This window comes from Emydura macquarii, unplaced genomic scaffold (genome assembly GCF_026122565.2).
Source record: "Emydura macquarii macquarii isolate MOO-44397 ecotype Brisbane River unplaced genomic scaffold, CSIRO-AGI_Emac_v2 contig_2297, whole genome shotgun sequence".
Classification (NCBI taxonomy): Eukaryota; Metazoa; Chordata; order Testudines; family Chelidae; genus Emydura; species Emydura macquarii.
The window spans coordinates 983,803-999,771 of NW_027132434.1; the positions used below are offsets into that span (position 1 = coordinate 983,803).

General features: G+C 41.2%; 1 long non-coding RNA gene across 1 annotated transcript in view; it reads right to left on the reverse strand.

Moving 5' to 3' along the window:
* Positions 1-15,969, reverse strand: part of LOC137161454 (uncharacterized) — a 34,201-nt gene that overhangs the window by 16,060 nt on the left and 2,172 nt on the right. Inside the window, exon 2 of the long non-coding RNA XR_010922076.1 lies at positions 11,040-11,099. This is a non-coding gene — a long non-coding RNA (uncharacterized lncRNA). The remainder of the gene's footprint in view (positions 1-11,039; positions 11,100-15,969) is intronic.

The window sequence follows — 15,969 nt, forward strand, 5'->3', positions numbered from 1 at the left end:
CTCTCTCTTTCATTTAAGGAAATGGAGGAAATACTGAGAGTAACAGCCAAAGGAACAGTAAGCATTTTTAATGATAAAAGTCTGTTTGTGTAAAACTCTGGGCCCAATGCTGCAAACCCTTCTGGCTATAATTTCACACATGCAGTAGGGGCTACCCACATGCACAGAGTTACTCAAATGTGTAACGGTTTGCAGGATCAGGGGTAAGATTAGAATGGATGGTCAAGATTTTCATAAGTGAGTAGTAATTTGGGGGCCTAACTCGAGACACCTTCAAGGGACCTGATTTTCAGAAAGTGCTGTAAAAATCACACCTCTTTAAAACGTTTCATTTTGGGAACCCAAAATCAGAGCTAAGTGAGAGACAGTTTTCCCATCGCACAAAAGCATTCCCATTCTGCATCAGGACAAACCAGAGACCTTTCACATTTTGACCCAGGTTGACATCCCTGCTCTGCCTGATACAGAGCTGGGGAAGTGAACTTGGGTTTCTCTATAGACTAGCTGAGTGCCCTAACCACTGGGCTATTGGCTATTCTGGGTGGGGTACCCACATGCTGGTCAGAAATTCCATTCTGGGTCTGACACACATTTTTGACAAGTCAGCATTTTCCAGCAAAGAAACCTTACATCAAAAAATTCCCAACCATTTGTATCCAAACGTCACTAGGTGCTGTTGGAAATCCTGCCATACTATTTTCCTTGGTTTTTAGGGCCCAGTGTAAAGCAGCTACAGGCTTGTGGGGTTTTTAATACTTTATTACATCTATTTTTCTCAACTAGAATTATTTTATTCCAGGTCTGTGTTTTGAGGTGCTTATTGTCAATCATCTCAGTAGCTTTTAGCTGAGTGGTGTGAGACAGTATGTGGGAAGGTTTAGAGGGGCATGTTGGATGGGAATAGGAGCCTGATTATCCACTTGCCCCTGCCATAATCATTTACACTTGGATAAAGTGGATGTAAAATGCTGTGGGTGGAGAATTCTGATTTAGGAGCTGGGGAAGCAGGCTGAATAGCAAGCAGGAACAAGAAGAGGACCAGGCTGTATTTACATAGTTACATGGCTGTGGCCATGTTAAATACTATTTAGACATTTTACTAGTTTGGTCTGTACAAATATGAATGAGGCAAAACTGTCAGATGTGTACAGTTCAGTTGTACTATGGAGAATTGTCACACCCTTTGTTATGTATAAACTCACTGAAAGAAAAGAGGACAGTGACTTTTCCCTTTCAGGGTAAGTCAATCCTGTAATGCAGGAAGGACCACCCAAATGGGGGGCAAAAAGGGCAATTTGCCATGGGCCCCTGTTTGAGAGGGGACCTAAACCAAGTGGTGCTCCAAACTGGCATGCAGGGTCACAGCGTCGCTCAGGTTTCACCTGGCCGTCCATTGCTGTGGGGGAGACGGCCAGGCCAAACCTGAGTGCTGTGGCCCTATGTGCAAGGTCACGTACTCAGAGCGGACACCCAGCCCTGGTAGTGCAGAATTGACTTGCTCACAACCAGACGTTCCCTCAGTGGTAATTTTTTTTGGAAGGAAGGGGGCGTCTCTGTTTCAGATTTTGCTCTGGGCCCTCAAAAACCTTTGTATGGCCCTAAATGCAGGAACACCCAAATTTTTCCCAACTGAAGGCTGCATTGGCAGCTTGCCAGAAGTGTAACTCCCATTAAATGGAGACTGTTGCTGCAAACCGAATTTTCAATAAAGGTTTGCAGCCCACAGTGGCTGCAGGCCACAGCATGCAATTCTCCATCCTTATCTTAGGGCCCTCTAGTTTAGTGGCTCTCCTGGCGGTATGCAGAGGTCTTCCAGGAGCTACATCAACTCATCTAAATATTTGCATAGTTTTACAACAGGCTACATAAAAAGCACCAGCAAAGTCAGTACAAACTAAAATGTAATACAATGACTTGTTTATATTGCTCCACATTCTATACAATGAAATGCAAATACAATATTTATATTCCAATTGATTTATTTTATAGTTATATGGTAAAAATGAGAAAGTAAGCAATTTTTCAGTAATAGTGTGCTGTGACACTTTTGTATTTTTATGTCTGATTTTCAATGGCAATGTGGACACAAGAACAAATGGATATAAAATGGCCATCGGAAAGTTTAGACTTTAAATTAGATGTAGGTTTCTAACCATCAGAGGAGTGAAGTTCTGGAACAGCCTTCCAAGGGGAGCAGTGGGGGCAAAAAACCTAGCTGGCTTCAAAACTGAGCTTGATAAATTTATGGAGGGGATGGGACAGCCTAATCTGGCAATTAACTGATCTTTGACTACTAGTGGTAAATATGCCCGATAGCCTATGATGGGACGTTTGGTGGGGTGGGTTCTGAGTTACTACAAAGAATTATTTCTGGGTGTCTGGCTGGTGAGTCTTGCCCACATGCTCAAGGTTTAGCTGATCGCTGTATTTGGGGTCAGGAAGGAATTTTTCCCCAGGGTTGATTGGCAAAGGCTCTGGGGGGTTTTCACCTTCCTCTGTAGCATGAGGCACCGTCACTTGCTGATGAATTCTCTGTACCTTGAAGTCTTTAAATCATGATTTGAGGACTTCAATAACTTAGTCATAGGCAAGGGATCTATTACAGGAATGGGTGGGTGAGGTTCTGTGGCCTATGTTGTGCAGGAGGTCAGACTAGATGATCATATTGGTCCCTTCTGACCTTGAAATCTATGAATAAATAAGTAGTTTTTAAGAGAGGTGAACTTGGGCTACACAAGACAAATCAGACTCCTAAAAGGGGTACAGTAATCTGGAAAGGTTGAGAGCCACTGTTCTAGTTGACTCAACCAAACAATCTTCACAGGCCTTACCTATATATTACAGATGGGGCTGGTAGTGCTATCTGTTAAGGTTGCTTGGCACTTCCTATTATAAATGTTTCCATGCTAGGTGTCTGACTCCAGCTCGTGAGGGGAGGAGTATTGGAAAATTGTATCCAAAACAATTTAGCTGTTTCTGAAAATGATGCTAGGGAAAACTACATTGGTTAACCCATGTTTAAAAAATTCTGATGACCTCTTCTTTGAAGAGTACTACAGCCCCCATGCTTTGGACCAGGCACTTGAAATTTGGCATGCAGAGGAAGTAGCAGTCTTTGTGTCAGGGCTGTGCCTTTTGACACTCCTATGAAAATCTGCCCAAATTTGGCCAGCTTATAAGACTTCAAAACATTGCAGTTGACTAATGTTCAATTGAGACTTTCGATTTTAGTAGTTAGAAGTCTTGAAGATTCCATCTTTACTGAGCATGCTCAAGCCAAGTCCCAGCTCCTAGCGCTGAGCAGACTACACGTGCGCCATCCCGACAGAGCAACTAAACAGGGGCTGGGAACTGGAGGTGGGGAAGGGAGGCTGGGACTGGTTAGGCAAGGAGCCTGGAATTAGGAGCCAGATGGGTAGAATGTAACTGGGACCCACTGAGGGAAACAGGAGGGGTCTAGTAGCCAGTTGGCTGAGGTATGGAGACACTGAAATCAGACAAAGAACTGGGGAAACGGAGCTATACTGCAACTTGCTGGACAAGGAGACTGGGACTAAGAACCAACGGGTGGGTGGGAAGAGATATGACAAGGAACCAGGGTGTGGGACTAGCTGGGCAAGGATACTGGAACTGGATGTGAGGAATGGGAGCTACTAGGAATGGGAGCTACTAGGAATGGGGGAGATTGGAACTTAGACAGTGAGCCTGGAGAGAGAGATTGGCTTTCTTTGTTATTGCTCCCATTTCTGATAGGGAGTGCTGGTGAGTTTCCTAGCATCTGGTCCACCAAAACAGAAAGGACAGGGTTTACAGCAGCACTGGAGGTTAGAAACATCTTGTTTTGGAATGAACATTGAGAAACATGTATATGGACCCCTCTGAATGAGAATAAATATGTGAAACTCTGAGATATCATTTTAATCATATTCCTATTCATGAAAACACTTTAAACCTCTCACAAAATTATGAGAAGGGGTTGCTCATCATTTTTATAAGATGACAAAGTGTTCTCTCTTTTTCCACCCCTAACAGTGTACAAATTAGCAAGTTAAAACATGAAAATGTACATTGCATTCAGAACACTCCTCCACCCCCATGAAGTACCGTTTGTACCCTTGATAAAAATGATGAACTACTCCTAACAGCTGCGCTAAATACTTTAGCCTAACAAGAGAAAGACTGAGGTCACATTATTTCAAGAGCCCTATCAATTAAAGCAAAGATTCTCAAGCAAATTCCAAAACCTGCTAAAGTACAACAGCACTCCACCCATAGGACAGCGTGTCGAGGACCTGATGAATCATTACCATTGTATACTCATTTCAACTATTGACATGCTGGCCCCCAAATGGATTCTTCCTCCCCATCGCCCACATAGATCTGACACCCTGCACCAGATGAAGAAAGAGGGTGGAAATGCAAAGGCTGACACAGCCAGGATGAAACATTAATTCCTCAAAGTCTATGCTGAGGCCACATTGTACAGCAACACAACCTTCCCTTCAGCCTCCACTGACGTGGCAAAACCTCACCCCCAAGAAGCTATTCAGGGTGGTAAGCCACTTCATCAACCCTAAGTGTCTACAAGTTGCATCAGAACTGAACAGCAAGTGCTACAAAGAATTATCATCGTACTTCACTAAAAGATCACATACATTCAGGAAGGCTTCTCTAACAGCATGGATCCATTCTGCCTACACCCACCAGCCAGTCTGCCTTCCCAGAATTCAATACATACAATCATCAAGAAGTTCTGGACACCCTAAGGGATTTTCAATCCTAGACCTATACATTTGACCCAGGTTCTTCCTGACCTGGTAAAGACAGTCATGAACAACTGATGCCACTCCTGATCGAAAGGGCCAGTGCATCACTTAGAGGAGGAATCTTCCTTTCTCCTTGAAACATGAAATAGTCTGACCAACAGGGAAGAACCTCACCCTGGATACTTCAGTCCAAGCTAATTACTTCCCAGTGTCAAAGCTCCCATTCCTGAACAAGCTTCTAGCAAAAGGCTTACTGCAAGCTCATCTAATTGAAGCTAACATTCTAAATCTGGAGCATCTGGATTCGGGCCAGGACATGCAACATACCCCACTTTAGAGGCCCTGATGAATGATCTCTTTCTGTCTATGGATAGAGGATAGACATCCATTCTCATCCTCCTGGACCTCTCTGCAGCATTCAACATTTGACCATATGATACTTTACACTCACCCTGAGAAGAGTGACAGAGGTTTAGGGTAATGCACTAAAATGGTTTGACTTCTCCCTGGAGGAATTAACCCAACATATAGTGATAGAAAACTGCACCTCCATTGCTAGACACCTCCCACAAGGTTCAGTTCTTTCTCCAGTCCTTTTCGACATCTACATGCAATCACTAAGTGAACTGGTCAGATGACATGGACTCAAGTGCCAACAATATGCAGATGACATCAGATCTACTCGTCCTTCACCACATGTAACCAGTGCTTGAATGAGATCAGCACATGATGAACAGCTGAATGATGATAAGCCTGAGCAAGACAGAAATGATCCTGGTGGGCAAAGGAAACCATTTGGAGAGTTTGCACAATCTCATTTAGTGGAAGGCACTCACTCAGAATTGGTCAATTCAGTCTGTAGTTTCGGAGTACTACTGGATTCATCACAGACACTACGCTCTCATATAGCAGCATCCGCACGTAATGCTTTCTCTCATCTCCAGTTGTAGGATGCAGGCCCAACCTCAGTTATTCATGCCCTTGTCACCTCTCAGCTAGACTACAGGAATGTGATATACCTAGGCATGAAGCCTACTGCACTTAAGAAACTTCAACTAGTACAAAACACTGCATCATGTCTTCCCAACAACACAGGCTAGCACAAGTATGTCAGATCTGTCCTCTGCTTGCCACACTGGTTTCTCATATAGTATTGAGTCTAGTTCAAGGTGTTGGTCCTGTCTTCAACATCACCTGGGTCTAGGATACCTAAAAGACCACTTAAAGATCCAGGATGAAGATTGTGGTTGACAACTCTGCTTCCCAGGCAGAATGGAACTTTCAACAATGAGGGTAAAACTTGTCTTTGCGAGAGAGAGAGAACTTTCTCAGGAGGCAGCCCAAGCAAACTCCCAAAGAAATTAAGGAGCATCACAAACCTCCCTATCATCCAACTGCAAGGTATATTTGTTTGACCTTGCCTTCACCAACGTATATAACAAAACACTCCACTGCTTGTGCTTCTCCCCTTGGGGAGAGGATGACAGACTGAGTAACATGTGACAGGTGTGTAGTCACATTGCTTAATGCACTACTAGAAAGCACAGAGATATATAATGATGAGCACTGTAGGAGAACCTACACAAAATAGAATATGTAAAATTCTCTGTGTTTCCTGGATCCTAGTCTCTTCAACCTTTTTGCTTTCTCAGTGACATGGTAACAGTTTATGCACATTGTTCTCAAATCAACTACATGGGTAGTTTAGGTAACTTTTCTCCATTGTACAAATCAATATCTTATTCCTTTACACCCCATTTAACCTTAGTTTTGTTCCTGTTTCTCAACATGAACAGAACATAGACAGGGAAGTGAGAGTGACTATTTTTGTTTCACTTCATTGCCCTGTGTAGAAAGGAAAGTCACAGTTTCCATCAGTGGAGCTCACCATGTAGGTCAAAATAAAAAGTAAGGCAAATAGTTCATTCATTTAACTAATTATATTCAGTTGGCTCTTTTACGCGGCCCTGCTTGTACTGAGGATCCTTGCTCCTGAGGCTGCGTCCAAGGCTTTCAAAGATGGGGATGGGATCAGTGTTATGTAGTTGCTGTAGGTACCCTGTGACATACCCTGTGACGTTGTTCCTTTTCTGGCTTTTGTCACTGGGAAGAGAGAAACACCTGAATGACTGCTTCCCTTCATCTAAGACCTCAACTATATACTTCTAAGACTTCTAGTGTGACTCTGCAATGGAAACAAATTGTGTTTGTACCTTTTTTTGCTTTTTTTATGATGTATGAAGACAGCCTGAAAGATTATTTCCCCCCTTTTTTTAATAAAGAGGATGGGGAAAGGTGGGGGAGGGTGTTGGCTTGCATTTTAATTTAGAAATACAGATTATGTCTATCCCTGGATGTCTAGGGAGAACTGATACGATTATGATATCTCTTGAGATTGAAAGCTCAATATTTGAGGGAGGAAAGTACACAGTGAGATTGTTTAAAACTCTTTGAGTTTTGTTCTAACATATGTAATGCTGATGTCTAATAAACATTTACGAGAAAGGAGCATTTTGCTAAAATTTTCATAATCCAGCCTCTTCATTAGGTTAGGGAGTCAGAAAACTCAGAGTACATATTTAATAGCTCCAGCAAGTCTTCCAGCAAAACTAGGGACAATCAGATTTATATTCGCAAGTTAAAAAACAAACATATCCCGCCACTAAGCTCCTCAAGACACTTCTTTATACATCATAAAGTAGTAAAAAAGGGATACAACCCTTTTTTTCCCATTCTGCACATAACTTCTAAATATTGTTATTTATTATGTGTGTTACTGTAGCACCTCGAAACACTGTACAAACAGAACAAAAAGACAATCTCTACCCCAAAGAGCGTACATTCTAAATATAAAGGCTTGCCTCTCTTCTTCCTTTCTTTCTGTCACATGGTGTCTATAAAGGCATGCGGCTTGGCAAGTGACAGGAAGAAGCAAAATGGTTATCATTATTTATTTATTTATATAGCACCTAATAGCATGCTAGGAAATTTGAGTAGGATGGGAAACACTCACTGTAGACAAATTGTGCCTCCATTCCTTTAAAAAAAAAAAAAGAAGTACTTTGAAAAGATAAAGGGGTAGTCCACCCTTTTGTGTTCTCATATCATGCAATCTAATACGAAATAAATATCAGATATGAGGCAACTAGGTTTCCACACCCTCTTCTACCTGAATGACATCCTTCTGTGTCTCAAAACAAAGTTTATGTATAGAGAATAAATTATTTCCTACATCATCTCAGTCACCTGAGCTCACATACACAATGGGGACGACTAGACTCCTCCAAAACATTTAGGTTCATTTAAAAAAGAATTCCAGAGATGATAACTCTGGTTTCCTTTACCAAAACTACTTGCAGTATGATAGAAATGTGATTTTATCCTTGGAGTAGGGTGTTCCTTAGGCTCTCAGCCAACGTAATTGGTTTAGTCATATCCTTCCCTACCAGATTACCTCAGGGCAACTGACATGTTGGAAGCCTATAAACATTGATGAGTCAGTGCATGAAAACCAGTAATATTGTTCTGAGTCTGACATGGTCCCAGAAGTCCCTCACCCTCAAATTAATTGTTGTTGGTTGGACCAACCCAACAGATACTAAGTCTTTTCCTTCCCCCTCAGATGATCAAAACCAGAGAGGCTTCCAAAATGCAATGGGGATAAGGCATCTTTTTCTTCAGATGGGTTGCTAGGAGAAAATCCTCCAGGAATTATGTACAAGAAGCTCTTAGCCACCAGGCTAGGATTTCACTTTTGGACTCCCAACAATCTCATCCCACATTTCTTCAACCAGACAATTGTTTGCTGCATTATACATATGTCATTGTGAAGGCACTGGTTTTTTCAGATTTTCCACAGAATGCTCTTGGACTGAGCTCTGAAGAAAGGCAAACATGGAGGCAACTTAATTTTCCCTGACCACAAAACACAACCTCCTCTCTCACAACATATCAATTACTACTTAATATGGCATTATTTAGAGATCATGGCCCTAACATAAACAGGTCCAACTTCCATTGGTATCAAAACTTCATTAATTTACACCAGGGCTGAATATTATCTTATAGTTCATGTGAGAAATATTCCCCAGATCCACTCAGAATACATGTTTACCTCCAAAAAATAAACAAAACAAAATAAAAAAAAAAGGATTGTCAGACATTCATAAACAAACAAGAGACTAAAGGAGCATTGCTTTGCCACTTCTCTGAATAAACATCCTGGGCATTTATAAATTTCTTCCTGTTCCCGCCCCCCACTTTACCACCCCTCCAGCATGTGCAGCATTAAATGTTTACATAAAATCCACCAGAAAGCTTTAAAAAATATACTTCAGGTATATCCTCAGTAAGTCTAAGTCTTGATTCTGACACAACAGTCATTCAATAGCAGACTTATTACCATCATGCCATATTCAAACAGTTTCTTGCTTCTAAATCAAAACATAAACGCCAGCTACAAAGCAGCTAATGCTAAATCCACCCTCTTTTCTGTAAGTTTAAAAAACTCTGACTGGAAACAATCTCCAAACTTAACAGCTCTCTCATAAAGACTACAAACCAGCATTAATCTGTTTGACAGCAAGATTTACATAACGTCTTTAGTAGCAACAAATAGCCTTATAAGGGAACCATCACCATTCTGATACTTGCTTTTTCTCTTCAGAATATAACTTACTAATAGAGTTTTTGGTACTTTGTGCATGTTTAATATCTACCTCAGATTTAATACATCTCTGCCATTCCAGCTTCACTATTCCATAATCAGACACTTTTGAATAAGCAAAAACACTTCAAAGCTGGCCTGCTTTTTTGCACTGACATTTTGTGATTAGATGTGTTATACATCTATATCCCCTACCTGTATATTAAAACCTACACACAGCAGTTCATTCATATTTGCATGTTTAGACTATAATTATCTATGAACAATTCTGTGATACTTCTTTATGTATACATATTGATTTTGTATAGCATTGGTCATACAAGTTTCATAGAACTGTACAGAAATTATTACAGTCTAAACATATAAATACAAATTAACTACTCTGTGACTTTTAATATATAATACAGGTAGAGCCTGTGGATATGATAGGGCTGGGATAAAGAAAATTAGATTCAGATGCAAAGAAAGACTATAAAAAGGAAAAAAATATTGTAATAAAAACACACAGCTTCTGAGAATGGCAAGAGTGGTTCACTCATATTATGGCTAATTTAAAACAATCATTTTTACTACAAACAATCCAGTAAATAAGACACAGATCATACAAGAAGTCCACTGTAGGAACTGGTATTTCAGAGTATTGAGAAGGTACAGTATATCCACCAATAATAAACCAAGAATGGTTAGAATGCAGTCCAGATAAATCTGCACTCCAGATCCACTGCAAGAAATCAAAAGCCTGGCGGCCCCGAGGATTCTATTTCTTTGATCCACAATGAAAAGGGATAATAAGACTGTATGTACTCTACCCTCCTTTGGTTTTCACTTTCTTCAAGGGAAGAAGTCATGCTGATTCTGGGCTCTAAGCAAGACCCCCTGAGAATTTTGTTCGTATGCTCCCCACATAACAGAGCTCTCCTTTAAAAAAGGTCTCAAGATGTTCTGTCTCTTACTTAATCTAATTAATTATATTAATTCACATATCTTTGGTGCTCATCCCCAAAGTATCTTTAACCTTCCTCATTTCACAGCAGAATTTCAAAGGAGTCAGTGGATCCTTCCTCATTTCACAGCAGAATTTCAAAGGAGTTAGTTCTGGCCTTAAACTCTTTGTTTACTTTCAAAATCTCTTTGAACAAGTTGTACTTCTCTGAATTTGCTTCAAGGACGGAATATTTCTTTAGTCATCATAATACTTATTCTGAAATGTCTCAAACTTATGATCAAGTACGGAAATAAAATTCTGTAGCCCATCTGTTCTCTTGTTAATAGCATCATTGCTGGTCATTCATTTCAGATAGCCACCTAAAATTACATGCTGAAGATAATACAGAAAACGATGCTGAATATTTGCTCATGTTTTCTTGTTACAGGCAAGAGAAGCTGTGATTGTATTTTACTTGGGAGTGACTTACAAGGATCCAACTTTCAATTAGCCCCACAGCTGACCACCAATATTTCTGTCGCTCCTTTTGCAACAGAGGTTGACTGCTGTAATGGATGCAGTCCCTCAGCTGCATTGGATCTACATAGGAGAGGAAATTGGCTTGCTTCTGTACATACTTAAGCCTTAAGCCAGAAAGCACTAAAGCACATGCTTAACTTACGTATGAAGGACCTGCTTCTGCTACCACTGAAGTCAATTGAAGCTCTGTCATTGACTGCAACTGTAAAACAAAAATTGTTCCAGGAGTAAAATTTTACCTATATTACTATTATTTAAACAGTAATCAGTATGTTTATGGTTACTTATTTATTATAGCCACGTTTATAATTATGACAGCAATGCCCAGAGGTTCTAGGATTGGCAGAGGACCATAGTGCAGACTAGGCATTGTGCAAACACATAGAAAGGGATGGAAAGCTAGAAGTCAGATGGTTCCATTTGAGAACATCCAAAGTCACAAAAGCTAGTCTCATTGTGTTGTAACTAGTGTGGGTGTATTACTATTATTTTCATTTTTGTGACAAGAAAAACAGTGATGGGAAAGACACTAGGCTTTGTGGAGAAGGAAGATTTATGGAAAGATTTAAAAGAGAAAAGGGTGGATTTCTTTTACTAGATGAGGGAGTTGTTCCAGACATAAGGCGCAGCATGAAAGAAATCACTAAGGCCTGGTCTAAACCCAAAGCATAGGTCAACCTAGCTACATTGCTCAGGGGTATGAATTTTTCATACCCCTGAAACACATAGGTAAGCCAAAGTATAGACATTGCTAGATTGACAAAAGAATTCTTTCATCAGCCTAGCTACTGCCTCTCTACAGCAATGGAAAAACCTCTTCTGTCACATTAGCAAGTACTTACACTATTGCTGCAGCACTGTAACTGTGCCACTATTGCATCTGTAGTGTAGACCAGCAGCTCCCAAACATTTTCCCTGCATGGCTCCATTTTCAGAGGTGTTGTTTCCCACTACCCCAGACAGCATGGAAGTTGCCATTTAAAAATGGTGTCCTCCCTGCAGTGTGACCGCACGCACACTGTACATGCAAGGTCACACCGCAAGGAGGGTGCCATTTTGCTTTACAAAATGGCGTCCTCTGGACTGCATGAGCTCACACACATATGGTGTGTGTGGCGTCATGCTGCATGGAGGGTGCAGTTTTGTAGAACAAAAGAGCTTCCCCCGTGCAATGCGACCTCATGCGTACGGTGCGTGTCAGGTGACGCTGTGCGGAAGAGGCCGTTTTGTAAAATGGCATCCTCTGCACGCTCGGGATTGCCATGACCCCATCTGCTGATGAAGTGACCTCATTTGGGGTCACGACCCACAGTTTGGAAACTGCTAGTGGTGGACATACCCTAAGATGAGAGGTAGGGAAGGGGAAGGTTTAGGTTGAACAACGTGCGGGGGAGCAAAGACAGAAGAACTGATTTAGTCAGGAACAGAGCTGTGCAGGACCCTGAAGGTGGGGACAGAAGATTTAACTTGATGCAGAAGGCAATGGGTACCCAGTGAAAGGATTCAAACAGGAGAGCGATATGATCTGACTGATGGCCAACAAAAGCCATTTTAGCAGATGAATGCTTGATGGCCTAGTGTGAGGCAAAGTGAAAATCAGAGCTTGGATCAGAGCTTTGGTAGTAAAGGTGGAAAGGAACAGGCAGGTATAAGATGTTATAAGGAAGAACTGGCAGGATTTGGCAACAGCTTATATATAGTGGGAGAAAAGGGGTCAAATGTAACATCACAGTTGTAGGGCTGAGTGATGGGGAGAAGGATAGAATTATCAACAATGAAGAGAAGGGAGGGGGAAGAGATTTTTCAAAGGAAAATTAGGATTTTTTTTTTTTACACAAAGACAATAGAACAAACTGACAGTGAAATATTTTGTTTGGGATGTCAGAGGCATGCATAGATGTGGGACTGAACCTGGCGGGATAGATAAGCGGTGGAGCGGTAGATTCAGGCATCATTGACATAAATGGTAGTGGTAACCATGAAAGCACATGAGGTCCCCAGGGATAGGGTAGAGAGAAAGAGAGAGAAGAGGATCCTGAGACCAAAGCGCTATGGGATACCAGCAAAAAAACCAAAACCGCACACAAATGGAGAGGAGGAAGCTGGTGGGGCACATGGAAAGACTAGTCAAACAGATAAGAAAAGAACCACAAGAATACAGAATCATGAAAGTCCACAGTTCTTACTTGCTCATTGTAGATGAGTTGGTTTAATAAAGGGCTAAGTCTTCAGCAGGTCTCTGTTGTGTTTACATGCAAAATGTGTCTATGTTAACAATAAAATTGCACACATAAATATATGTGTATTTCTCCTATTTGCACACACAAATATGGGTTTGGTATGAGTAAACAAAATGTAGGCTGCCTGAAAGTTTGGATGTTTGAAAAAACGTCTGGTTAACAGCCAGTAATTGATTTAAATTGTGTTTATATTCTCAGAAGTGAGAGTAAACCACAGTGGAATTTCATGTTTGACTCTTAATGTTTTGCTTGATTTACAAATAAATAGATTATTTTTTCTAACTGTTAGTACTGCAAGCCCAGCCTAAGATCTGAGTATGAAAGCTATGTTTTCTCCTTTATGCGTTATAGTTAACAGTTTGGTTGATGGCATATGAGATATTACTCCTCTCCTCAACAGTACTTTTCAGCTGTTATTGCACCCTTTGTAGTTCTCTACTCTTTGACCTGCTAGCATAGTTGAAATCCATGGTTTTCACTGCATCTGTGTGCCTTACAAAGCTGCACAAGGCTGCTCAGGGACTTCAGTGAGATTACTTGTGAGCTTAAAATTATGAATTTACTAAGTGCTTTGCTGGATCAGGACCTTAGTCTATAATTTTTTCACCAATCTAATTTAACTTTAGTTGACTCATTCCACACTGATTATTAAGCAATGCTGTACTGTTCCCTTAACTTATGAATAACAAATTGCATCTGCAAAAAGTGAACACACACTCTTTTGGATACCTGTGTACAAAAAGGTTCATTCCCCTTAATGCTAATGTGTAGCACTTATTTCAGCTTCAAAAAGCAATGACAATTTGAAGGTTAGTTTAGTGCAGTGTTTCTCAACCTTTTCAGGCTGGAAACCCCAGCCATTAAGTCAAAAAATTTCACAACCCCTCTTACACTTACATATTTAGTCTTATAGTATCAGTGATAACACGGATAAGCCTACATAACTTATTTGTGCATGTGTTTCAAGGGGCTGACAGAGAATACTTGACCTTGAAGGGTAAGGGTGTGCAAGGTGAGTGAGATTTTCTTTGGCTTAGATTGTAATAGAATTTTCAACACTTTGTACCCTCCTGATTGCTTTTTGTGACTTCCCCAGCTAAGAACACTGGTCAAGCGGACCGGTCTGTATTTTGCTAATGTTGACGCTTCCCTGAAATTTTAGAAACAAAAAGATCTACAGTAGTTAGAACTGCAACATTTTCCTCACAGCTCCCTAATTATTCTACATCCAATTTCTTTAGCACAACTTAAGCTGGTACACAAGTGAGTTCAGCCATTATTTTCTTGTTATAACTTTAATGTAACGTCCTGAATACAGGGGTTATTACTGTTTCAGCTACTTTCAAATTAAAAATCTGGTTTCACTACCTCTGTGTCTCCCTCTGAAATGCTACCTTTAGCAATATGGTCTTCTAGGAACCATAAGTGTACTCATAGCAGCAATAAGAATCTTAGTTATATATGACCAAATGGGCACAGAATGGCAGACATGGTACCTCCTATCAGTCTTCCTGAAGCAGGGAAGGCAACTAGCATGGCCTAGAATATGGTCCACCCAATTTAGAGGTTATGAGTCTGTGAAGCAGGACCCGTGAAGTGTGTCTAGTATAGTCCAGGGTATGGTGTAGCTCCTTCCTCTTAAAACAGGTCATGTTTTGGAAATGAAGCCAGTGGAGGGACAGACAGCTCATCCTCATTCAAAGTGTGCAGCTCTCAATGTGTGTGAAAGAAAGCAAAAGGAAGACAATGTGGGCCTCATGTGGAACAAAAGTAGTAAATCAAGGAAAAGAAAGGCACAGCAGGGCTGTAGTGGGGTGGTTTGGTCAGTCAATAGGCCTAGTGACCTAGGTGCAACTCCAATGTTTCTATCAGTTCAAGAAATTTCAGCCCTCTGAATGAGGTCCCAACCAGACTGGCCTATTGGCTGGTAACCCCTAGCTCTGCCCTGCTTGGCATCAGGAGTCATAGCTCCACAGTGGGCAGGGAGACCCAGAACCTCTCTCTCCACCAGGCCCCAGTCAGAAAATAGGACAGCCTAGAGTCAGCCAGCCCCTTGCTCACCTTTACCAGGCCACTTTTACCATACCCTGAATCTCAGTTTGGGATACAGCCATAGCTGATTCAAAGTCTTTGCTTCAAACCTCCCACAGTCTAAGGTTAGGACCAAGGTCTACAGCCCTCTTGCACTTTTGCCCATAGTTCCCCCTCTCTCTTAGAGAGTGTCAGCAGGGGAGACTCACAGTGGATTCCCTCAGTAGACAAATTTTCTCCTGCTACTACCAAGCAGTACCCTTCAATAAAATGGCCAACCCACTCAGAGCCCCAGAAGCTCTCTTTATATTGGTTTCTCCCCAGAAGCATGCTCAGCAGAACCTAAGAGGCGGAGCCTTCCAGGCAGGGCCATCCCTATGTATCAGGTAGATACAGCTCAAACTATCCTACTGGAATTAAATTGGCCAAGATCCTCAAAGTTATTTAGGCATCCAGCCCATTGATTTTAATGGCAGTTGGGTACCTACATACATTTGAAAGTCTGGACCATTGTGTCTGTTGTGGTGGATTGTTGTGGTGAGAAGGCAGAGCAGAGGTTCAGTGGAGTTAAGCTAACTTGCTTGAGCTAATTCAGTTGAAAAAAAAACCCCCACCTTTTTTTGCTCTAATAGACAGGGCCTATATGACAGAACCAAACATAAATTAAACCTAACGGATACTAAAGGTTATAGATATTTTAGGCCCATTGACTATCATATTTTGCATAGTGGTAAACTGTAATTTATTATCATGAAGTGGGATATTTTATGTTTTTCCACAGAAAACAGTTTTTAAAACCTC